Source organism: Pleurodeles waltl, chromosome 5 (assembly GCF_031143425.1).
Source record: "Pleurodeles waltl isolate 20211129_DDA chromosome 5, aPleWal1.hap1.20221129, whole genome shotgun sequence".
Taxonomy (NCBI): domain Eukaryota; kingdom Metazoa; phylum Chordata; class Amphibia; order Caudata; family Salamandridae; genus Pleurodeles; species Pleurodeles waltl.
Window position 1 is genome coordinate 597,984,209 of NC_090444.1, and position 25,607 is coordinate 598,009,815.

Genomic DNA, 25,607 nt, shown 5'->3' on the forward strand with positions numbered 1-25,607 from the left:
CGGGGAACGCTGGGTGGAAGAACATTTGTGGCTCCTTTCTGATTCCAGAACTTTCTGTCACCAAAATGTGAGGAAAACGTGTATTTTTAGCCAAATTTTGAGGTTTGCAAAGGATTCTGGGTAACAGAACCTGGTCAGAGCCCCACAAGTCACCCCATCTTGGATTCCCGTAGGTCTCTAGTTTAAAAAAATGCACAGATTTGGTAGGATTCCCTAGGTGCCGGCTGAGCTAGAGGCCAAAATCTACAGGTAGGCACTTTGCAAAAGACACCTCTATTTTCTTTAAAAAAATGTGATGTGTCCACGTTGCGTTTTGGGACATTTCCTGTTGCGGGCGCTAGGCCTACCCACACAAGTGAGGTATCATTTTTATCGGGAGACTTGGGGGAACGCTGGGTGGAAGGAAATTTGTTGCTCCTCTCTGATTCCAGAACTTTCTGTCACCAAAATGTGTTTTTTTGGCCACATTTTGAGGTTTGCAAAGGATTCTGTGTAACTGAACCTGGTCAGAGCCCCACAAGTCACCCCATCTTGGATTCCCCTAGGTCTCTAGTTTTCAGAAATGCACAGGTTTGGTAGGTTTCCCTAGGTGCCGGCTGAGCTCGAGGCCAAAATCTACAGGTAGGCACTTTGCAAAAAACACCTCTGTTTCCTTTAAAAAAATGTGATGTGTGCACGTTGCGTCTTGGGGCATTTCCTGTCACAGGAGCTAGGCCTACCCACACAAATGAGGTATCATTTTTATCGGGAGACTTGGGGGAACGCTGGGTGGAAGGAAATTTGTGGCTCCTCTCTGATTCCAGAACTTTCTGTCACCAAAATGTGAGGAAAATTTGATTTTTAGCCAAATGTTGAGGTTTGCATAGGATTCTGGGTAACAGAACCTGGTCAGAGCCCCACAAGTCACCCCATCTTGGATTCCCCTAGGTCTCTAGTTTTCAGAAATGCACAGGATTGGTAGGTTTCCCTAGGTGCCGGCTGAGCTAGAGGCCAAAATCTACAGGTAGGCACTTTGCAAAAAACATCTCTGTTTTCTTTTAAAAAATGTTATGTGTGCACGTTGCGTTTTGGGTCACTCCCTGTCGCGGGCGCTAGATCTACCCACACCAGTGAGGTATCATTTTTATCGGGAGACTTGGGGGAACGCTGGGTGGAAGGAAATTTGTGGCTCCTCTCTGATTCCATAACTTTCTGTCACCAAAATGTGAGGAAAATGTGTTTCTTTAGCCAAATTTTGAGGTTTGCAAAGGATTCTGGGTAACAGAACCTGGTCAGAGCCCCACAAGTCACCCCATCTTGGATTCCCCTAGGTCTCTAGTTTTCAGAAATGCACAGGTTTGGTAGGTTTCCCTAGGTGCCGGCTGAGCTAGAGGCCAAAATCTTCAGGTAGGCACTTTGCAAAAAACACCTCTGTTTTCTTTAAAAAAATGTGATTTGTGCACGTTGTGTTTTGGGGCATTTCCTGTCGCGGGCGCTAGGCCTACCTACACAAGTGAGGTATCATTTTTATCGGGAGACTTGGGGGGACGCTGCGTGGAAAGAAATTTGTGGCTTCTCTCTGATTCCAGAACTTTCTGTCACCAAATTTGAGGAAAATTTCTTTTTTTGGCAACATTTTGAGGTTTGCAAAGGATTCTGTGTAACAGAACCTGGTCAGAGCCCCACAAGTCACCCCATCTTGGATTCCCCTAGGTCTCTAGTTTTCAGAAATGCACAGGTTTGGTAGGTTTCCCTAGGTGCCGGCTGAGCTAGAGGCCAAAATCTACAGGTAGGCACTTTGCAAAAAACACCTCTGTTTTCTTTAAAAAAATGTGATTTGTGCACGTTGTGTTTTGGGGCATTTCCTGTCGCGGGCGCTTGGCCTACCCACACAAGTGAGGTATCATTTTTATCGGGAGACCTATGGGAACGCTGGGTTGAAGGAAATTTGTGGCTCCTCTCTGATTCCAGAACTTTCTGTCACCAAAATGTGAGGAAAATGTGTTTTTTTCTCCAAATTTTGAGGTTTGCAAAGGATTCTGGGTAACAGAACCTGGCCAGAGCCCCACAAGTCACCCCATCTTGGATTTCCCTAGGTCTGTACTTTTCAGAAATGCACAGGTCTGGTAGGTTTCCGTAGGTGCCGGCTGAGCTAGAGGCCAAAATCTACAGGTAGGCACTTTGCAAAAAACACCTCTGTTTTCTTTCAAAAAATGTGATGTGTGCACGTTGCGTTTTGGGGCATTTCCTGTCGCGGGCGCTAGGCCTACCCACAGAAGTGAGGTATTGTTTTTATCGGGAGACTTGGGGGAACGATGGGTGGAAGTAAATTTGTGGCTCCTCTCTGATTCCAGAACATTCTGTCACCAAAATGTGAGGAAAATGTGTTTTTTTTTCTGCACATTATGATGTTTGCAAAGGATTCTGCGTAACATAACCTGGTCAGAGCCCCGCAAGCCACCCCATCTTGGATTCCCCTAGGTCTCTAGTTTTCAGAAATGCACAGGATTGGTAGGTTTCCCTAGGTGCCGGCTGAGCTAGACGCCAAAATCTACAGGTAGGCACTTTGCAAAAAACAGCTCTGTTTTCTTTCAAAAAATGTTATGTGTGCACGTTGCATTTTGGGGCATTTCCTGTCGCGGGCGCTAGGCCTACCCACACCAGTGAGGTACCATTTTTATCGGGAGACTTGGGGGAACGCTGGGTGGAAGGAAATTTGTGGCTCCTCTCTGATTCCATAACTTTCTGTCACCAAAATGTGAGGAAAATTTGTTTTTTTAGCCAAATTTTGAAGTTTGCAAAGGATTCTGGGTAACAGAACCTGGTCAGAGCCCCACAAGTCACCCTATCGTGGATTCCCCTAGGTCTCTAGTTTTCAGAAATGCACAGGTTTGGTAGGTTTCCCTAGGTGGCGGCTGAGCTAGAGGCCAAAATCTACAGGTAGGCACTTTGCAAAAAATACCTGTTTTCTTTAAAAAAATGTGATGTGTGCATGTTGCGTTTTGGGGCACTTCCTGTCGCGGGCGCTAGCCCTACCCACACAAGTGAGGTATCATTTTTATCGGGAGACTTGGGGGAACGCTGGGTGGAAGGAAATTTGTGGCTCCTCTCTGATTCCAGAACTTTCTGTCACCAAAATGTGAGGAAAATGTGTTTTTTTCTCCAAATTTTGAGGTTTGCAAAGGATTCTGGGTAACAGAACCTGGTCAGAGCCCCACAAGTCACCCCATCTTGGATTCCCCTAGGTCTCTTGTTTTCAGAAATGCACAGGTTTGGTAGGTTTCCCTATGTGCCGGCTGAGCTAGAGGCCAAAATCTACAGGTAGGCACTTTGCAAGAAACTCTGTTTTCTTTAAAAAAAATGTTATGTATGTACGTTGCGTTTTGGGCCATTTCCTGTCACGGGCGCTAGGCCTACCCACACAAGTGAGGTATCATTTTTATCTGGAGACTTGGGGGAACGCTGGGTGGAAGGAAATTTGTGGCTCCTCTCTGATTCCAGAACTTTCTGTCACCAAAATGTGATGAAAATATGTTTTTTTAGCCAAATGTTGAGATTTGCAAAGGATTCTGGGTAACAGAACCTGGTCAGAGCCCCACAAGTCACCCCATCTTGGATTCCCCTAGGTCTCTAGTTTTCAGAAATGCACAGGTTTGGTAGGTTTCCCTAGGTGCCGGCTGAGCACGAGGCCAAAATCTACAGGTAGGCACTTTGCAAAAAACACCTCTGTTTCCTTTAAAAAATGTGATGTGTGCACGTTGCGTCTTGGGGCATTTCCTGTCGCGGGAGCTAGGCCTACCCACACAAATGAGGTATCATTTTTATCGGGAGACTTGGGGGAACGCTGGGTGGAAGGAAATTTGTGGCTCCTCTCTGATTCCAGAACTTTCTGTCACCAAAATGTGAGGAAAATTTGATTTTTAGCCAAATGTTGAGGTTTGCAAAGGATTCTGGGTAACAGAACCTGATCAGAGCCCCACAAGTCACCCCATCTTGGATTCCCCTAGGTCTCTAGTTTTCAGAAATGCACAGGATTGGTAGGTTTCCCTAGGTGCCGGCTGAGCTAGAGGCCAAAATCTACAGGTAGGCACTTTGCAAAAAACAGCTCTGTTTTCTTTTAAAAAATGTTATGTGTGCACGTTGCGTTTTGGGGCACTTCCTGTCGCAGGCGCTAGACCTACCCACACCAGTGAGGTATCATTTTTATCGGGAGACTTGGGGGAACGCTGGGTGGAAGGAAATTTGTGGCTCCTCTCTGATTCCATAACTTTCTGTCACCAAAATGTGAGGAAAATGTGTTTCTTTAGCCAAATTTTGAGGTTTGCAAAGGATTCTGGGTAACAGAACCTGGTCAGAGCCCCACAAGTCACCCCATCTTGGATTCCCCTAGGTCTCTAGTTTTCAGAAATGCACAGGTTTGGTAGGTTTCCCTAGGTGCCGGCTGAGCTAGAGGCCAAAATCTACAGGTAGGCACTTTGCAAAAAACACCTCTGTTTTCTTTAAAAAAATTTGATTTGTGCACGTTGTGATTTGGGGCATTTCCTGTCGCGGGCGCTAGGCCTACCCACACAAGTGAGGTATCATTTTTATCGGGAGACTTGGGGGGACGCTGCGTGGAAAGAAATTTGTGGCTTCTCTCTGATTCCAGAACTTTCTGTCACCAAATTTAAGGAAAATGTCTTTTTTTGGCAACATTTTGAGGTTTGCAAAGGATTATGTGTAACAGAACCTGGTCAGAGCCCCACAAGTCACCCCATCTTGGATTCCCCTAGGTCTCTAGTTTTCAGAAATGCACAAGTTTGGTAGGTTTCCCTAGGTGCCGGCTGAGCTAGAGGCCAAAATCTACAGGTAGGCACTTTGCAAAAAACACCTCTGTTTTCTTTAAAAAAATGTGATTTGTGCACGTTGTGTTTTGGGGCATTTCCTGTCGCGGGCGCTTGGCCTACCCACACAAGTGAGGTATCATTTTTATCGGGAGACTTATGGGAACGCTGGGTGGAAGGAAATTTGTGGCTCCTTTCTGATTCCAGAACTTTCTGTCACCAAAATGTGAGGAAAATGTGTTTTTTTCTCCAAATTTTGAGGTTTGCAAAGGATTCTGGGTAACAGAACCTGGCCAGAGCCCCACAAGTCACCCCATCTTGGATTTCCCTAGGTCTGTACTTTTCAGAAATGCACAGGTCTGGTAGGTTTCCGTAGGTGCCGGCTGAGCTAGAGGCCAAAATCTACAGGTAGGCACTTTGCAAAAAACACCTCTGTTTTCTTTAAAAAAATGTGATGTGTGCACATTGCGTTTTGGGGCATTTCCTGTCGCGGGCGCTAGGCCTACCCACACAAGTGAGGTATTGTTTTTATCGGGAGACTTGGGGGGACGCTGGGTGGAAGGAAATTTGTGGCTCCTCTCTGATTCCAGAACTTTCTGTCACCAAATTTGAGGAAAATGTGTTTTTTTGGCAAAATTTTGAGGTTTGCAAAGGATTCTGTGTAACAGAACCTGGTCAGAGCCCCACAAGTCACCCCATCTTGGATTCCCCTAGGTCTCTAGTTTTCAGAAATGCACAGGTTTGGTAGGTTTCCCTAGGTGCCGGCTGAGCTAGAGGCCAAAATCTACAGGTAGGCACTTTGCAAAAAACAGCTCTGTTTTCTGTCAAAAAATGGGATGTGTCCACGTTATGCTTTGGGGCATTTCCTGTCGCGGGCGCTAGGCCTACCCACACAAGTGAGGTATCATTTTTATCGGGAGACTTCGGGGAACGCTGGGTGGAAGAACATTTGTGGCTCCTTTCTGATTCCAGAACTTTCTGTCACCAAAATGTGAGGAAAACGTGTATTTTTAGCCAAATTTTGAGGTTTGCAAAGGATTCTGGGTAACAGAACCTGGTCAGAGCCCCACAAGTCACCCCATCTTGGATTCCCGTAGGTCTCTAGTTTAAAAAAATGCACAGATTTGGTAGGATTCCCTAGGTGCCGGCTGAGCTAGAGGCCAAAATCTACAGGTAGGCACTTTGCAAAAGACACCTCTATTTTCTTTAAAAAAATGTGATGTGTCCACGTTGCGTTTTGGGACATTTCCTGTTGCGGGCGCTAGGCCTACCCACACAAGTGAGGTATCATTTTTATCGGGAGACTTGGGGGAACGCTGGGTGGAAGGAAATTTGTGGCTCCTCTCTGATTCCAGAACTTTCTGTCACCAAAATGTGTTTTTTTGGCCACATTTTGAGGTTTGCAAAGGATTCTGTGTAACTGAACCTGGTCAGAGCCCCACAAGTCACCCCATCTTGGATTCCCCTAGGTCTCTAGTTTTCAGAAATGCACAGGTTTGGTAGGTTTCCCTAGGTGCCGGCTGAGCTCGAGGCCAAAATCTACAGGTAGGCACTTTGCAAAAAACACCTCTGTTTCCTTTAAAAAAATGTGATGTGTGCACGTTGCGTCTTGGGGCATTTCCTGTCACAGGAGCTAGGCCTACCCACACAAATGAGGTATCATTTTTATCGGGAGGCTTGGGGGAACGCTGGGTGGAAGGAAATTTGTGGCTCCTCTCTGATTCCAGAACTTTCTGTCACCAAAATGTGAGGAAAATTTGATTTTTAGCCAAATGTTGAGGTTTGCATAGGATTCTGGGTAACAGAACCTGGTCAGAGCCCCACAAGTCACCCCATCTTGGATTCCCCTAGGTCTCTAGTTTTCAGAAATGCACAGGATTGGTAGGTTTCCCTAGGTGCCGGCTGAGCTAGAGGCCAAAATCTACAGGTAGGCACTTTGCAAAAAACATCTCTGTTTTCTTTTAAAAAATGTTATGTGTGCACGTTGCGTTTTGGGTCACTCCCTGTCGCGGGCGCTAGATCTACCCACACCAGTGAGGTATCATTTTTATCGGGAGACTTGGGGGAACGCTGGGTGGAAGGAAATTTGTGGCTCCTCTCTGATTCCATAACTTTCTGTCACCAAAATGTGAGGAAAATGTGTTTCTTTAGCCAAATTTTGAGGTTTGCAAAGGATTATGGGTAACAGAACCTGGTCAGAGCCCCACAAGTCACCCCATCTTGGATTCCCCTAGGTCTCTAGTTTTCAGAAATGCACAGGTTTGGTAGGTTTCCCTAGGTGCCGGCTGAGCTAGAGGCCAAAATCTTCAGGTAGGCACTTTGCAAAAAACACCTCTGTTTTCTTTAAAAAAATGTGATTTGTGCACGTTGTGTTTTGGGGCATTTCCTGTCGCGGGCGCTAGGCCTACCTACACAAGTGAGGTATCATTTTTATCGGGAGACTTGGGGGGACGCTGCGTGGAAAGAAATTTGTGGCTTCTCTCTGATTCCAGAACTTTCTGTCACCAAATTTGAGGAAAATGTCTTTTTTTGGCAACATTTTGAGGTTTGCAAAGGATTATGTGTAACAGAACCTGGTCAGAGCCCCACAAGTCACCCCATCTTGGATTCCCCTAGGTCTCTAGTTTTCAGAAATGCACAGGTTTGGTAGGTTTCCCTAGGTGCCGGCTGAGCTAGAGGCCAAAATCTACAGGTAGGCACTTTGCAAAAAACACCTCTGTTTTCTTTAAAAAAATGTGATTTGTGCACGTTGTGTTTTGGGGCATTTCCTGTCGCGGGCGCTTGGCCTACCCACACAAGTGAGGTATCATTTTTATCGGGAGACCTATGGGAACGCTGGGTTGAAGGAAATTTGTGGCTCCTCTCTGATTCCAGAACTTTCTGTCACCAAAATGTGAGGAAAATGTGTTTTTTTCTCCAAATTTTGAGGTTTGCAAAGGATTCTGGGTAACAGAACCTGGCCAGAGCCCCACAAGTCACCCCATCTTGGATTTCCCTAGGTCTGTACTTTTCAGAAATGCACAGGTCTGGTAGGTTTCCGTAGGTGCCGGCTGAGCTAGAGGCCAAAATCTACAGGTAGGCACTTTGCAAAAAACACCTCTGTTTTCTTTCAAAAAATGTGATGTGTGCACGTTGCGTTTTGGGGCATTTCCTGTCGCGGGCGCTAGGCCTACCCACAGAAGTGAGGTATTGTTTTTATCGGGAGACTTGGGGGAACGATGGGTGGAAGTAAATTTGTGGCTCCTCTCTGATTCCAGAACATTCTGTCACCAAAATGTGAGGAAAATGTGTTTTTTTTTCTGCACATTATGATGTTTGCAAAGGATTCTGCGTAACATAACCTGGTCAGAGCCCCGCAAGCCACCCCATCTTGGATTCCCCTAGGTCTCTAGTTTTCAGAAATGCACAGGATTGGTAGGTTTCCCTAGGTGCCGGCTGAGCTAGACGCCAAAATCTACAGGTAGGCACTTTGCAAAAAACAGCTCTGTTTTCTTTCAAAAAATGTTATGTGTGCACGTTGCGTTTTGGGGCATTTCCTGTCGCGGGCGCTAGGCCTACCCACACCAGTGAGGTACCATTTTTATCGGGAGACTTGGGGGAACGCTGGGTGGAAGGAAATTTGTGGCTCCTCTCTGATTCCATAACTTTCTGTCACCAAAATGTGAGGAAAATTTGTTTTTTTAGCCAAATTTTGAAGTTTGCAAAGGATTCTGGGTAACAGAACCTGGTCAGAGCCCCACAAGTCACCCCATCGTGGATTCCCCTAGGTCTCTAGTTTTCAGAAATGCACAGGTTTGGTAGGTTTCCCTAGGTGGCGGCTGAGCTAGAGGCCAAAATCTACAGGTAGGCACTTTGCAAAAAACACCTGTTTTCTTTAAAAAAATGTGATGTGTGCATGTTGCGTTTTGCGGCACTTCCTGTCGCGGGCGCTAGCCCTACCCACACAAGTGAGGTATCATTTTTATCGGGAGACTTGGGGGAACGCTGGGTGGAAGGAAATTTGTGGCTCCTCTCTGATTCCAGAACTTTCTGTCACCAAAATGTGAGGAAAATGTGTTTTTTTCTCCAAATTTTGAGGTTTGCAAAGGATTCTGGGTAACAGAACCTGGTCAGAGCCCCACAAGTCACCCCATCTTGGATTCCCCTAGGTCTCTTGTTTTCAGAAATGCACAGGTTTGGTAGGTTTCCCTATGTGCCGGCTGAGCTAGAGGCCAAAATCTACAGGTAGGCACTTTGCAAGAAACTCTGTTTTCTTTAAAAAAAATGTTATGTATGTACGTTGCGTTTTGGGCCATTTCCTGTCACGGGCGCTAGGCCTACCCACACAAGTGAGGTATCATTTTTATCTGGAGACTTGGGGGAACGCTGGGTGGAAGGAAATTTGTGGCTCCTCTCTGATTCCAGAACTTTCTGTCACCAAAATGTGATGAAAATATGTTTTTTTAGCCAAATGTTGAGATTTGCAAAGGATTCTGGGTAACAGAACCTGGTCAGAGCCCCACAAGTCACCCCATCTTGGATTCCCCTAGGTCTCTAGTTTTCAGAAATGCACAGGTTTGGTAGGTTTCCCTAGGTGCCGGCTGAGCACGAGGCCAAAATCTACAGGTAGGCACTTTGCAAAAAACACCTCTGTTTCCTTTAAAAAATGTGATGTGTGCACGTTGCGTCTTGGGGCATTTCCTGTCGCGGGAGCTAGGCCTACCCACACAAATGAGGTATCATTTTTATCGGGAGACTTGGGGGAACGCTGGGTGGAAGGAAATTTGTGGCTCCTCTCTGATTCCAGAACTTTCTGTCACCAAAATGTGAGGAAAATTTGATTTTTAGCCAAATGTTGAGGTTTGCAAAGGATTCTGGGTAACAGAACCTGATCAGAGCCCCACAAGTCACCCCATCTTGGATTCCCCTAGGTCTCTAGTTTTCAGAAATGCACAGGATTGGTAGGTTTCCCTAGGTGGCGGCTGAGCTAGAGGCCAAAATCTACAGGTAGGCACTTTGCAAAAAACACCTGTTTTCTTTAAAAAAATGTGATGTGTGCATGTTGCGTTTTGGGGCACTTCCTGTCGCGGGCGCTAGCCCTACCCACACAAGTGAGGTATCATTTTTATCGGGAGACTTGGGGGAACGCTGGGTGGAAGGAAATTTGTGGCTCCTCTCTGATTCCAGAACTTTCTGTCACCAAAATGTGAGGAAAATGTGTTTTTTTCTCCAAATTTTGAGGTTTGCAAAGGATTCTGGGTAACAGAACCTGGTCAGAGCCCCACAAGTCACCCCATCTTGGATTCCCCTAGGTCTCTTGTTTTCAGAAATGCACAGGTTTGGTAGGTTTCCCTATGTGCCGGCTGAGCTAGAGGCCAAAATCTACAGGTAGGCACTTTGCAAGAAACTCTGTTTTCTTTAAAAAAAATGTTATGTATGTACGTTGCGTTTTGGGCCATTTCCTGTCACGGGCGCTAGGCCTACCCACACAAGTGAGGTATCATTTTTATCTGGAGACTTGGGGGAACGCTGGGTGGAAGGAAATTTGTGGCTCCTCTCTGATTCCAGAACTTTCTGTCACCAAAATGTGATGAAAATATGTTTTTTTAGCCAAATGTTGAGATTTGCAAAGGATTCTGGGTAACAGAACCTGGTCAGAGCCCCACAAGTCACCCCATCTTGGATTCCCCTAGGTCTCTAGTTTTCAGAAATGCACAGGTTTGGTAGGTTTCCCTAGGTGCCGGCTGAGCACGAGGCCAAAATCTACAGGTAGGCACTTTGCAAAAAACACCTCTGTTTCCTTTAAAAAATGTGATGTGTGCACGTTGCGTCTTGGGGCATTTCCTGTCGCGGGAGCTAGGCCTACCCACACAAATGAGGTATCATTTTTATCGGGAGACTTGGGGGAACGCTGGGTGGAAGGAAATTTGTGGCTCCTCTCTGATTCCAGAACTTTCTGTCACCAAAATGTGAGGAAAATTGGATTTTTAGCCAAATGTTGAGGTTTGCAAAGGATTCTGGGTAACAGAACCTGATCAGAGCCCCACAAGTCACCCCATCTTGGATTCCCCTAGGTCTCTAGTTTTCAGAAATGCACAGGATTGGTAGGTTTCCCTAGGTGCCGGCTGAGCTAGAGGCCAAAATCTACAGGTAGGCACTTTGCAAAAAACAGCTCTGTTTTCTTTTAAAAAATGTTATGTGTGCACGTTGCGTTTTGGGGCACTTCCTGTCGCAGGCGCTAGACCTACCCACACCAGTGAGGTATCATTTTTATCGGGAGACTTGGGGGAACGCTGGGTGGAAGGACATTTGTGGCTCCTCTCTGATTCCATAACTTTCTGTCACCAAAATGTGAGGAAAATGTGTTTCTTTAGCCAAATTTTGAGGTTTGCAAAGGATTCTGGGTAACAGAACCTGGTCAGAGCCCCACAAGTCACCCCATCTTGGATTCCCCTAGGTCTCTAGTTTTCAGAAATGCACAGGTTTGGTAGGTTTCCCTAGGTGCCGGCTGAGCTAGAGGCCAAAATCTACAGGTAGGCACTTTGCAAAAAACACCTCTGTTTTCTTTAAAAAAATTTGATTTGTGCACGTTGTGATTTGGGGCATTTCCTGTCGCGGGCGCTAGGCCTACCCACACAAGTGAGGTATCATTTTTATCGGGAGACTTGGGGGGACGCTGCGTGGAAAGAAATTTGTGGCTTCTCTCTGATTCCAGAACTTTCTGTCACCAAATTTAAGGAAAATGTCTTTTTTTGGCAACATTTTGAGGTTTGCAAAGGATTATGTGTAACAGAACCTGGTCAGAGCCCCACAAGTCACCCCATCTTGGATTCCCCTAGGTCTCTAGTTTTCAGAAATGCACAGGTTTGGTAGGTTTCCCTAGGTGCCGGCTGAGCTAGAGGCCAAAATCTACAGGTAGGCACTTTGCAAAAAACACCTCTGTTTTCTTTAAAAAAATGTGATTTGTGCACGTTGTGTTTTGGGGCATTTCCTGTCGCGGGCGCTTGGCCTACCCACACAAGTGAGGTATCATTTTTATCGGGAGACTTATGGGAACGCTGGGTGGAAGGAAATTTGTGGCTCCTCTCTGATTCCAGAACTTTCTGTCACCAAAATGTGAGGAAAATGTGTTTTTTTCTCCAAATTTTGAGGTTTGCAAAGGATTCTGGGTAACAGAACCTGGCCAGAGCCCCACAAGTCACCCCATCTTGGATTTCCCTAGGTCTGTACTTTTCAGAAATGCACAGGTCTGGTAGGTTTCCGTAGGTGCCGGCTGAGCTAGAGGCCAAAATCTACAGGTAGGCACTTTGCAAAAAACACCTCTGTTTTCTTTAAAAAAATGTGATGTGTGCACGTTGCGTTTTGGGGCATTTCCTGTCGCGGGCGCTAGGCCTACCCACAGAAGTGAGGTATTGTTTTTATCGGGAGACTTGGGGGAACGATGGGTGGAAGTAAATTTGTGGCTCCTCTCTGATTCCAGAACATTCTGTCACCAAAATGTGAGGAAAATGTGTTTTTTTTTCTGCACATTATGATGTTTGCAAAGGATTCTGCGTAACATAACCTGGTCAGAGCCCCGCAAGCCACCCCATCTTGGATTCCCCTAGGTCTCTAGTTTTCAGAAATGCACAGGATTGGTAGGTTTCCCTAGGTGCCGGCTGAGCTAGAGGCCAAAATCTACAGGTAGGCACTTTGCAAAAAACAGCTCTGTTTTCTTTCAAAAAATGTTATGTGTGCACGTTGCGTTTTGGGGCATTTCCTGTCGCGGGCGCTAGGCCTACCCACACCAGTGAGGTATCATTTTTATCGGGAGACTTGGGGGAACGCTGGGTGGAAGGAAATTTGTGGCTCCTCTCTGATTCCATAACTTTCTGTCACCAAAATGTGAGGAAAATTTGTTTTTTTAGCCAAATTTTGAAGTTTGCAAAGGATTCTGGGTAACAGAACCTGGTCAGAGCCCCACAAGTCACCCCATCGTGGATTCCCCTAGGTCTCTAGTTTTCAGAAATGCACAGGTTTGGTAGGTTTCCCTAGGTGGCGGCTGAGCTAGAGGCCAAAATCTACAGGTAGGCACTTTGCAAAAAAGACCTGTTTTCTTTAAAAAAATGTGAAGTGTGCATGTTGCGTTTTGGGGCACCTCCTGTCGCGGGCGCTAGCCCTACCCACACAAGTGAGGTATCATTTTTATCGGGAGACTTGGGGGAACGCTGGGTGGAAGGAAATTTGTGGCTCCTCTCTGATTCCAGAACTTTCTGTCACCAAAATGTGAGGAAAATGTGTTTTTTTCTCCACATTTTGAGGTTTGCAAAGGATTCTGGGTAACAGAACCTGGTCAGAGCCCCACAAGTCACCCCATCTTGGATTCCCCTAGGTCTCTTGTTTTCAGAAATGCACAGGTTTGGTAGGTTTCCCTATGTGCCGGCTGAGCTAGAGGCCAAAATCTACAGGTAGGCACTTTGCAGGAAACTCTGTTTTCTTTAAAAAAATGTTATGTATGTACGTTGCGTTTTGGGCCATTTCCTGTCACGGGCGCTAGGCCTACCCACACAAGTGAGGTATCATTTTTATCTGGAGACTTGGGGGAACGCTGGGTGGAAGGAAATTTGTGGCTCCTCTCTGATTCCATAACTTTCTGTCACCAAAATGTGAGGAAAATTTGTTTTTTTAGCCAAATTTTGAGGTTTGCAAAGGATTCTGGGTAACAGAACCTGGTCAGAGCCCCACAAGTCACCCCATTTTGGATTCCCCTAGGTCTCTAGTTTTCAGAAATGCACAGGTTTGGTAGGTTTCCCTAGGTGCCGGCTGAGCTAGAGGCCAAAATCTACAGGTAGGCACTTTGCAAAAAACACCTGTTTTCTTTAAAAAAATGTGATGTGTGCATGTTGCGTTTTGGGGCACTTCCTGTCGCGGGCGCTAGCCCTACCCACACAAGTGAGGTATCATTTTTATCGGGAGACTTGGGGGGACGCTGGGTGGAAGGAAATTCGTGGCTCCTCTCTGATTCCAGAACTTTCTGTCACCAAATTTGAGGAAAATGTGTTTTTTTGGCAAAATTTTGAGGTTTGCAAAGGATTCTGGGTAACAGAACCTGGTCAGAGCCCCACAAGTCACCCCATCTTGGATTCCCCTAGGTCTCTTGTTTTCAGAAATGCACAGGTCTGGTAGGTTTCCGTAGGTGCCGGCTGAGCTAGAGGCCAAAATCTACAGGTAAACACTTTGCAAAAAACACCTCTGTTTTCTTTCAAAAAATGTGATGTGTGCACGTTGCGTTTTGGGGCATTTCCTGTCGCGGGCGCTAGGCCTACCCACACAAGTGAGGTATTGTTTTTATCGGGAGACTTGGGGGGACGCTGGGTGGAAGGAAATTTGTGGCTCCTCTCTGATTCCAGAACTTTCTGTCACCAAATTTGAGGAAAATGTGTTTTTTTGGCAAAATTTTGAGGTTTGCAAAGGATTCTGTGTAACAGAACCTGGTCAGAGCCCCACAAGTCACCCCATCTTGGATTCCCCTAGGTCTCTAGTTTTCAGAAATGCACAGGTTTGGTAGGTTTCCCTAGGTGCCGGCTGAGCTAGAGGCCAAAATCTACAGGTAGGCACTTTGCAAAAAACACCTCTGTTTTCTTTAAAAAAATGTGATTTGTGCACGTTGTGTTTTGGGGCATTTCCTGTCGTGAGCGCTTGGCCTACCCACACAAGTGAGGTATCATTTTTATCGGGATACTTGGGGGAACGCTGGGTGGAAGGAAATTTGTGGCTCCTCTCTGATTCCAGAACTTTCTGTCACCAAAATGTGAGGAAAATTTGTTTTTTTAGCCAAATTTTGAGGTTTGCAAAGGATTCTGGGTAACAGAATCTGGTCAGAGACCCACAAGTCACCCCATCTTGGATTCCCCTAGGTCTCTTGTTTTCAGAAATGCACAGGTTTGGTAGGTTTCCCTAGGTGCGGGCTGAGCTAGAGGCCAAAATCTACAGGTAGGCACTTTGCAAAAAACAGCTCTGTTTTCTTTCAAAAAATGTTATGTGTGCATTTTGCGTTTTCGGGCACTTCCTGTCGCGGGCGCTAGGCCTACCCACACAAGTGAGGTATCATTTTTATCGGGAGACTTGGGGGGACACTGGGTGGAAAGAAATTTGTGGCTTCTCTCTGATTCCAGAACTTTCTGTCACCAAATTTGAGGAAAATGTGTTTTTTTGGCAACATTTTGAGGTTTGCAAAGGATTCTGTGTAACAGAACCTGGTCAAAGCCCCACAAGTCACCCCATCTTGGATTCCCCTAGGTCTCTAGTTTTCAGAAATGTACAGGTTTGGTAGGTTTCCCTAGGTGCCGGCTGAGCTAGAGGCCAAAATCTACAGGTAGGCACTTTGCAAAAAACACCTCTGTTTTCTTTAAAAAAAATTGATTTGTGCACGTTGTGTTTTGGGGCATTTCCTGTCGTGGGCGCTTGACCTACCCACACAAGTGAGGTATCATTTTTATCGGGAGACTTGGGGGAACGCTGGGTGGAAGGACATTTGTGGCTCCTCTCTGATTCCAGAACTTTCTGTCACCAAAATGTGAGGAAAATGTGTTTTTTTCTCCAAATTTTGAGGTTTGCAAAGGATTCTGGGTAACAGAACCTGGCCAGAGCCCCACAAGTCACCCCATCTTGGATTTCCCTAGGTCTCTACTTTTCAGAAATGCACAGGTCTGGTAAGTTTCCGTAGGTGCCGGCTGAGCTAGAGGCCAAAATCAACAGGTAGGCACTTTGCAAAAAACACCTCTGTTTTCTTTCAAAAAATGTGATGTGTGCACGTTGCGTTTTGGGGCATTTCCTGTCGCGGGCGCTAGGCCTTCCCACACAAGTGAGGTATTGTTTTTATCGGGAGACTTGGGGGAACGATGGGTGGAAGGAAATTTGTGGCTCCTCTCTGATTCCAGAACATTCTGTCACCAAAATGTGAGGAAAATTTGTTTTTTTTTCCGCACATTTTGATGTTTGCAAAGGATTCTGCGTAACATAACCTGGTCAGAGCCCCGCAAGCCACCCCATCTTGGATTCCCCTAGGTCTCTAGTTTTCAGAAATGCACAGGATTGGTAGGTTTCCCTAGGTGCCGGCTGAGCTAGAGGACAAAATCTACAGGTAGGCACTTTGCAAAAAACAGCTCTGTTTTCTTTAAAAAAATGTTATGTATGTACGTTGCGTTTTGGGCCATTTCCTGTCACGGGCGCTAGGCCTACCCACACAAGTGAGGTATCATTTTTATCGGGAGACTTGGGGGAACGCTGGGTGGAAGGAAATTTGTGGCTCCTCTCTGATTCCAGAACTTTCTGTCACCAAAATGTGAGGAAAATGTGTTTTTTTAGCCAAATGTTGAGGTTTGCAAAGGATTCTGGGTAACAGAACCTGGTCAGAGCCCCACAAGTCACCCCATCTTGGATTCCCCTAGGTCTCTAGATTTGAGAAATGCACAGGTTTGGCAGGTTTCCCTAGGTGCCGGCTGAGCTAGAGGCCAAAATCTACAGGTAGGCACTTTGCAAAAAACAGCTCTGTTTTCTGTCAAAAAATGGGATGTGTCCACGTTATGCTTTGGGGCATTTCCTGTCGCGGGCGCTAGGCCTACCCACACAAGTGAGGTATCATTTTTATCGGGAGACTTCGGGGAACGCTGGGTGGAAGAACATTTGTGGCTCCTTTCTGATTCCAGAACTTTCTGTCACCAAAATGTGAGGAAAACGTGTATTTTTAGCCAAATTTTGAGGTTTGCAAAGGATTCTGGGTAACAGAACCTGGTCAGAGCCCCACAAGTCACCCCATCTTGGATTCCCGTAGGTCTCTAGTTTAAAAAAATGCACAGATTTGGTAGGATTCCCTAGGTGCCGGCTGAGCTAGAGGCCAAAATCTACAGGTAGGCACTTTGCAAAAGACACCTCTATTTTCTTTAAAAAAATGTGATGTGTCCACGTTGCGTTTTGGGACATTTCCTGTTGCGGGCGCTAGGCCTACCCACACAAGTGAGGTATCATTTTTATCGGGAGACTTGGGGGAACGCTGGGTGGAAGGAAATGTGTGGCTCCTCTCTGATTCCAGAACTTTCTGTCACCAAAATGTGTTTTTTTGGCCACATTTTGAGGTTTGCAAAGGATTCTGTGTAACTGAACCTGGTCAGAGCCCCACAAGTCACCCCATCTTGGATTCCCCTAGGTCTCTAGTTTTCAGAAATGCACAGGTTTGGTAGGTTTCCCTAGGTGCCGGCTGAGCTCGAGGCCAAAATCTACAGGTAGGCACTTTGCAAAAAACACCTCTGTTTCCTTTAAAAAAATGTGATGTGTGCACGTTGCGTCTTGGGGCATTTCCTGTCGCGGGAGCTAGGCCTACCCACACAAATGAGGTATCATTTTTATCGGGAGACTTGGGGGAACGCTGGGTGGAAGGAAATTTGTGGCTCCTCTCTGATTCCAGAACTTTCTGTCACCAAAATGTGAGGAAAATTTGATATTTAGCCAAATGTTGAGGTTTGCATAGGATTCTGGGTAACAGAACCTGGTCAGAGCCCCACAAGTCACCCCATCTTGGATTCCCCTAGGTCTCTAGTTTTCAGAAATGCACAGGATTGGTAGGTTTCCCTAGGTGCCGGCTGAGCTAGAGGCCAAAATCTACAGGTAGGCACTTTGCAAAAAACAGCTCTGTTTTCTTTTAAAAAATGTTATGTGTGCACGTTGCGTTTTGGGGCACTCCCTGTCGCGGGCGCTAGACCTACCCACACCAGTGAGGTATCATTTTTATCGGGAGACTTGGGGGAACGCTGGGTGGAAGGAAATTCGTGGCTCCTCTCTGATTCCATAACTTTCTGTCACCAAAATGTGAGGAAAATGTGTTTCTTTAGCCAAATTTTGAGGTTTGCAAAGGATTCTGGGTAACAGAACCTGGTCAGAGCCCCACAAGTCACCCCATCTTGGATTCCCCTAGGTCTCTAGTTTTCAGAAATGCACAGGTTTGGTAGGTTTCCCTAGGTGCCGGCTGAGCTAGAGGCCAAAATCTACAGGTAGGCACTTTGCAAAAAACACCTCTGTTTTCTTTAAAAAAATGTGATTTGTGCACGTTGTGTTTTGGGGCATTTCCTGTCGCGGGCGCTAGGCCTACCTACACAAGTGAGGTATCATTTTTATCGGGAGACTTGGGGGGACGCTGCGTGGAAAGAAATTTGTGGCTTCTCTCTGATTCCAGAACTTTCTGTCACCAAATTTGAGGAAAATGTCTTTTTTTGGCAACATTTTGAGGTTTGCAAAGGATTATGTGTAACAGAACCTGGTCAGAGCCCCACAAGTCACCCCATCTTGGATTCCCCTAGGTCTCTAGTTTTCAGAAATGCACAGGTTTGGTAGGTTTCCCTAGGTGCCGGCTGAGCTAGAGGCCAAAATCTACAAGTAGGCACTTTGCAAAAAACACCTCTGTTTTCTTTAAAAAAATGTGATTTGTGCACGTTGTGTTTTGGGGCATTTCCTGTCGCGGGCGCTTGGCCTACCCACACAAGTGAGGTATCATTTTTATCGGGAGACCTATGGGAACGCTGGGTGGAAGGAAATTTGTGGCTCCTCTCTGATTCCAGAACTTTCTGTCACCAAAATGTGAGGAAAATGTGTTTTTTTCTCCAAATTTTGAGGTTTGCAAAGGATTCTGGGTAACAGAACCTGGCCAGAGCCCCACAAGTCACCCCATCTTGGATTTCCCTAGGTCTGTACTTTTCAGAAATACACAGGTCTGGTAGGTTTCCGTAGGTGCCGGCTGAGCTAGAGGCCAAAATCTACAGGTAGGCACTTTGCAAAAAACACCTCTGTTTTCTTTCAAAAAATGTGATGTGTGCACGTTGCGTTTTGGGGCATTTCCTGTCGCGGGCGCTAGGCCTACCCACAGAAGTGAGGTATTGTTTTTATCGGGAGACTTGGGGGAACGATGGGTGGAAGTAAATTTGTGGCTCCTCTCTGATTCCAGAACATTCTGTCACCAAAATGTGAGGAAAATGTGTTTTTTTTTCTGCACATTATGATGTTTGCAAAGGATTCTGCGTAACTTAACCTGGTCAGAGCCCCGCAAGCCACCCCATCTTGGATTCCCCTAGGTCTCTAGTTTTCAGAAATGCACAGGATTGGTAGGTTTCCCTAGGTGCCGGCTGAGCTAGAGGCCAAAATCTACAGGTAGGCACTTTGCAAAAAACAGCTCTGTTTTCTTTCAAAAAATGTTATGTGTGCACGTTGCGTTTTGGGGCATTTCCTGTCGCGGGCGCTAGGCCTACCCACACCAGTGAGGTATCATTTTTATCGGGAGACTTGGGGGAACGCTGGGTGGAAGGAAATTTGTGGCTCCTCTCTGATTCCATAACTTTCTGTCACCAAAATGTGAGGAAAATGTGTTTTTTTAGCCAAATTTTGAAGTTTGCAAAGGATTCTGGGTAACAGAACCTGGTCAGAGCCCCACAAGTCACCCCATCGTGGATTCCCCTAGGTCTCTAGTTTTCAGAAATGCACAGGTTTGGTAGGTTTCCCTAGGTGGCGGCTGAGCTAGAGGCCAAAATCTACAGGTAGGCACTTTGCAAAAAACACCTCTGTTTTCTTTAAAAAAATGTGATGTGTGCACGTTGCGTTTTGGGGCATTTCCTGTCGCGGGCGCTAGGCCTACCCACAGAAGTGAGGTATTGTTTTTATCGGGAGACTTGGGGGAACGATGGGTGGAAGTAAATTTGTGGCTCCTCTCTGATTCCAGAACATTCTGTCACCAAAATGTGAGGAAAATGTGTTTTTTTTTCTGCACATTATGATGTTTGCAAAGGATTCTGCGTAACATAACCTGGTCAGAGCCCCGCAAGCCACCCCATCTTGGATTCCCCTAGGTCTCTAGTTTTCAGAAATGCACAGGATTGGTAGGTTTCCCTAGGTGCCGGCTGAGCTAGAGGCCAAAATCTACAGGTAGGCACTTTGCAAAAAACAGCTCTGTTTTCTTTCAAAAAATGTTATGTGTGCACGTTGCGTTTTGGGGCATTTCCTGTCGCGGGCGCTAGGCCTACCCACACCAGTGAGGTATCATTTTTATCGGGAGACTTGGGGGAACGCTGGGTGGAAGGAAATTTGTGGCTCCTCTCTGATTCCATAACTTTCTGTCACCAAAATGTGAGGAAAATGTGTTTTTTTCTCCAAATTTTGAGGTTTGCAAAGGATTCTGGGTAACAGAACCTGGTCAGAGCCCCACAAGTCACCCCATCTTGGATTCCCCTAGGTCTCTTGTTTTCAGAAATGCACAGGTTTGGTAGGTTTCCCTATGTGCCGGCTGAGCTAGAGGCCAAAATCTACAGGTAGGCACTTTGCAAGAAACTCTGTTTTCTTTAAAAAAATGTTATGTATGTACGTTGCGTTTTGGGCCATTTCCTGTCACGGGCGCTAGGCCTACCCACACAAGTGAGGTATCATTTTTATCTGGAGACTTGGGGGAACGCTGGGTGGAAGGAAATTTGTGGCTCCTCTCTGATTCCAGAACTTTCTGTCACCAAAATGTGATGAAAATATGTTTTTTTAGCCAAATGTTGAGATTTGCAAAGGATTCTGGGTAACAGAACCTGGTCAGAGCCCCACAAGTCACCCCATCTTGGATTCCCCTAGGTCTCTAGTTTTCAGAAATGCACAGGTTTGGTAGGTTTCCCTAGGTGCCGGCTGAGCACGAGGCCAAAATCTACAGGTAGGCACTTTGCAAAAAACACCTCTGTTTCCTTTAAAAAAATGTGATGTGTGCACGTTGCGTCTTGGGGCATTTCCTGTCGCGGGAGCTAGGCCTACCCACACAAATGAGGTATCATTTTTATCGGGAGACTTGGGGGAACGCTGGGTGGAAGGAAATTTGTGGCTCCTCTCTGATTCCAGAACTTTCTGTCACCAAAATGTGAGGAAAATTTGATTTTTAGCCAAATGTTGAGGTTTGCAAAGGATTCTGGGTAACAGAACCTGATCAGAGCCCCACAAGTCACCCCATCTTGGATTCCCCTAGGTCTCTAGTTTTCAGAAATGCACAGGATTGGTAGGTTTCCCTAGGTGCCGGCTGAGCTAGAGGCCAAAATCTACAGGTAGGCACTTTGCAAAAAACAGCTCTGTTTTCTTTTTAAAAATGTTATGTGTGCACGTTGCGTTTTGGGGCACTTCCTGTCGCGGGCGCTAGACCTACCCAGCACCAGTGAGGTATCATTTTTATCGGGAAACTTGGGGGAACGCTGGGTGGAAGGAAATTTGTGGCTCCTCTCTGATTCCATAACTTTCTGTCACCAAAATGTGAGGAAAATGTGTTTCTTTAGCCAAATTTTGAGGTTTGCAAAGGATTCTGGGTAACAGAACCTGGTCAGAGCCCCACAAGTCACCCCATCTTGGATTCCCCTAGGTCTCTAGTTTTCAGAAATGCACAGGTTTGGTAGGTTTCCCTAGGTGCCGGCTGAGCTAGAGGCCAAAATCTACAGGTAGGCACTTTGCAAAAAACACCTCTGTTTTCTTAAAAAAAATGTGATTTGTGCACGTTGTGTTTTGGGGCATTTCCTGTCGCGGGCGCTTGGCCTACCCACACAAGTGAGGTATCATTTTTATCGGGAGACTTATGGGAACGCTGGGTGGAAGGAAATTTGTGGCTCCTCTCTGATTCCAGAACTTTCTGTCACCAAAATGTGAGGAAAATGTGTTTTTTTCTCCAAATTTTGAGGTTTGCAAAGGATTCTGGGTAACAGAACCTGGCCAGAGCCCCACAAGTCACCCCATCTTGGATTTCCCTAGGTCTGTACTTTTCAGAAATGCACAGGTCTGGTAGGTTTCCGTAGGTGCCGGCTGAGCTAGAGGCCAAAATCTACAGGTAGGCACTTTGCAAAAAACACCTCTGTTTTCTTTAAAAAAATGTTATGTGTGCACGTTGCGTTTTGGGGCATTTCCTGTCGCGGGCGCTAGGCCTACCCACAGAAGTGAGGTATTGTTTTTATCGGGAGACTTGGGGGAACGATGGGTGGAAGTAAATTTGTGGCTCCTCTCTGATTCCAGAACATTCTGTCACCAAAATGTGAGGAAAATGTGTTTTTTTTTCTGCACATTATGATGTTTGCAAAGGATTCTGCGTAACATAACCTGGTCAGAGCCCCGCAAGCCACCCCATCTTGGATTCCCCTAGGTCTCTAGTTTTCAGAAATGCACAGGATTGGTAGGTTTCCCTAGGTGCCGGCTGAGCTAGAGGCCAAAATCTACAGGTAGGCACTTTGCAAAAAACAGCTCTGTTTTCTTTCAAAAAATGTTATGTGTGCACGTTGCGTTTTGGGGCATTTCCTGTCGCGGGCGCTAGGCCTACCCACACCAGTGAGGTATCATTTTTATCGGGAGACTTGGGGGAACGCTGGGTGGAAGGAAATTTGTGGCTCCTCTCTGATTCCATAACTTTCTGTCACCAAAATGTGAGGAAAATGTGTTTTTTTCTCCAAATTTTGAGGTTTGCAAAGGATTCTGGGTAACAGAACCTGGTCAGAGCCCCACAAGTCACCCCATCTTGGATTCCCCTAGGTCTCTTGTTTTCAGAAATGCACAGGTTTGGTAGGTTTCCCTATGTGCCGGCTGAGCTAGAGGCCAAAATCTACAGGTAGGCACTTTGCAAGAAACTCTGTTTTCTTTAAAAAAATGTTATGTATGTACGTTGCGTTTTGTGCCATTTCCTGTCACGGGCGCTAGGCCTACCCACACAAGTGAGGTATCATTTTTATCTGGAGACTTGGGGGAACGCTGGGTGGAAGGAAATTTGTGGCTCCTCTCCGATTCCAGAACTTTCTGTCACCAAAATGTGATGAAAATATGTTTTTTTAGCCAAATGTTGAGATTTGCAAAGGATTCTGGGTAACAGAACCTGGTCAGAGCCCCACAAGTCACCCCATCTTGGATTCCCCTAGGTCTCTAGTTTTCAGAAATGCACAGGTTTGGTAGGTTTCCCTAGGTGCCGGCTGAGCTAGAGGCCAAAATCTACAGGTAGGCACTTTGCAAAAAACACCTCTGTTTTCTTTAAAAAAATGTGATTTGTGCACGTTGTGATTTGGGGCATTTCCTGTCGCGGGCGCTAGGCCTACCTACACAAGTGAGGTATCATTTTTATCGGGAGACTTGGGGGGACGCTGCGTGGAAAGAAATTTGTGGCTTCTCTCTGATTCCAGAACTTTCTGTCACCAAATTTAAGGAAAATGTCTTTTTTTGGCAACATTTTGAGGTTTGCAAAGGATTATGTGTAACAGAACCTGGTCAGAGCCCCACAAGTCACCCCATCTTGGATTCCCCTAGGTCTCTAGTTTTCAGAAATGCACAGGTTTGGTAGGTTTCCCTAGGTGCCGGCTGAGCTAGAGGCCAAAATCTACAGGTAGGCACTTTGCAAAAAACAGCTCTGTTTTCTTTAAAAAAATGTGATTTGTGCACGTTGTGTTTTGGGGCATTTCCTGTCGCGGGCGCTTGGCCTACCCACACAAGTGAGGTATCATTTTTATCGGGAGACTTATGGGAACGCTGGGTGGAAGGAAATTTGTGGCTCCTCTCTGATTCCAGAACTTTCTGTCACCAAAATGTGAGGAAAATGTGTTTTTTTCTCCAAATTTTGAGGTTTGCAAAGGATTCTGGGTAACAGAACCTGGCCAGAGCCCCACAAGTCACCCCATCTTGGATTTCCCTAGGTCTGTACTTTTCAGAAATGCACAGGTCTGGTAGGTTTCCGTAGGTGCCGGCTGAGCTAGAGGCCAAAATCTACAGGTAGGCACTTTGCAAAAAACACCTCTGTTTTCTTTCAAAAAATGTGATGTGTGCACGTTGCGTTTTGGGGCATTTCCTGTCGCGGGCGCTAGGCCTACCCACAGAAGTGAGGTATTGTTTTTATCGGGAGACTTGGGGGAACGATGGGTGGAAGTAAATTTGTGGCTCCTCTCTGATTCCAGAACATTCTGTCACCAAAATGTGAGGAAAATGTGTTTTTTTTTCTGCACATTATGATGTTTGCAAAGGATTCTGCGTAACATAACCTGGTCAGAGCCCCGCAAGCCACCCCATCTTGGATTCCCCTAGGTCTCTAGTTTTCAGAAATGCACAGGATTGGTAGGTTTCCCTAGGTGCCGGCTGAGCTAGAGGCCAAAATCTACAGGTAGGCACTTTGCAAAAAACACCTCTGTTTTCTTTAAAAAAATGTGATTTGTGCACGTTGTGTTTTGGGGCATTTCCTGTCGCGGGCGCTTGGCCTACCCACACAAGTGAGGTATCATTTTTATCGGGAGACTTATGGGAACGCTGGGTGGAAGGAAATTTGTGGCTCCTCTCTGATTCCAGAACTTTCTGTCACCAAAATGTGAGGAAAATGTGTTTTTTTCTCCAAATTTTGAGGTTTGCAAAGGATTCTGGGTAACAGAACCTGGCCAGAGCCCCACAAGTCACCCCATCTTGGATTTCCCTAGGTCTGTACTTTTCAGAAATGCACAGGTCTGGTAGGTTTCCGTAGGTGCCGGCTGAGCTAGAGGCCAAAATCTACAGGTAGGCACTTTGCAAAAAACACCTCTGTTTTCTTTCAAAAAATGTGATGTGTGCACGTTGCGTTTTGGGGCATTTCCTGTCGCGGGCGCTAGGCCTACCCACAGAAGTGAGGTATTGTTTTTATCGGGAGACTTGGGGGAACGATGGGTGGAAGTAAATTTGTGGCTCCTCTCTGATTCCAGAACATTCTGTCACCAAAATGTGAGGAAAATGTGTTTTTTTTTCTGCACATTATGATGTTTGCAAAGGATTCTGCGTAACATAACCTGGTCAGAGCCCCGCAAGCCACCCCATCTTGGATTCCCCTAGGTCTCTAGTTTTCAGAAATGCACAGGATTGGTAGGTTTCCCTAGGTGCCGGCTGAGCTAGAGGCCAAAATCTACAGGTAGGCACTTTGCAAAAAACAGCTCTGTTTTCTTTCAAAAAATGTTATGTGTGCACGTTGCGTTTTGGGGCATTTCCTGTCGCGGGCGCTAGGCCTACCCACACCAGTGAGGTATCATTTTTATCGGGAGACTTGGGGGAACGCTGGGTGGAAGGAAATTTGTGGCTCCTCTCTGATTCCATAACTTTCTGTCACCAAAATGTGAGGAAAATTTGTTTTTTTAGCCAAATTTTGAAGTTTGCAAAGGATTCTGGGTAACAGAACCTGGTCAGAGCCCCACAAGTCACCCCATCGTGGATTCCCCTAGGTCTCTTGTTTTCAGAAATGCACAGGTTTGGTAGGTTTCCCTATGTGCCGGCTGAGCTAGAGGCCAAAATCTACAGGTAGGCACTTTGCAAGAAACTCTGTTTTCTTTAAAAAAATGTTATGTATGTACGTTGCGTTTTGGGCCATTTCCTGTCACGGGCGCTAGGCCTACCCACACAAGTGAGGTATCATTTTTATCTGGAGACTTGGGGGAACGCTGGGTGGAAGGAAATTTGTGGCTCCTCTCTGATTCCAGAACTTTCTGTCACCAAAATGTGATGAAAATATGTTTTTTTAGCCAAATGTTGAGATTTGCAAAGGATTCTGGGTAACAGAACCTGGTCAGAGCCCCACAAGCCACCCCATCTTGGATTCCCCTAGGTCTCTAGTTTTCAGAAATGCACAGGATTGGTAGGTTTCCCTAGGTGCCGGCTGAGCTAGAGGCCAAAATCTACAGGTAGGCACTTTGCAAAAAACAGCTCTGTTTTCTTTAAAAAAATGTTATGTGTGCACGTTGCGTTTTGGGGCATTTCCTGTCGCAGGCGCTAGGCCTACCCACACCAGTGAGGTATCATTTTTATCGGGAGACTTGGGGGAAC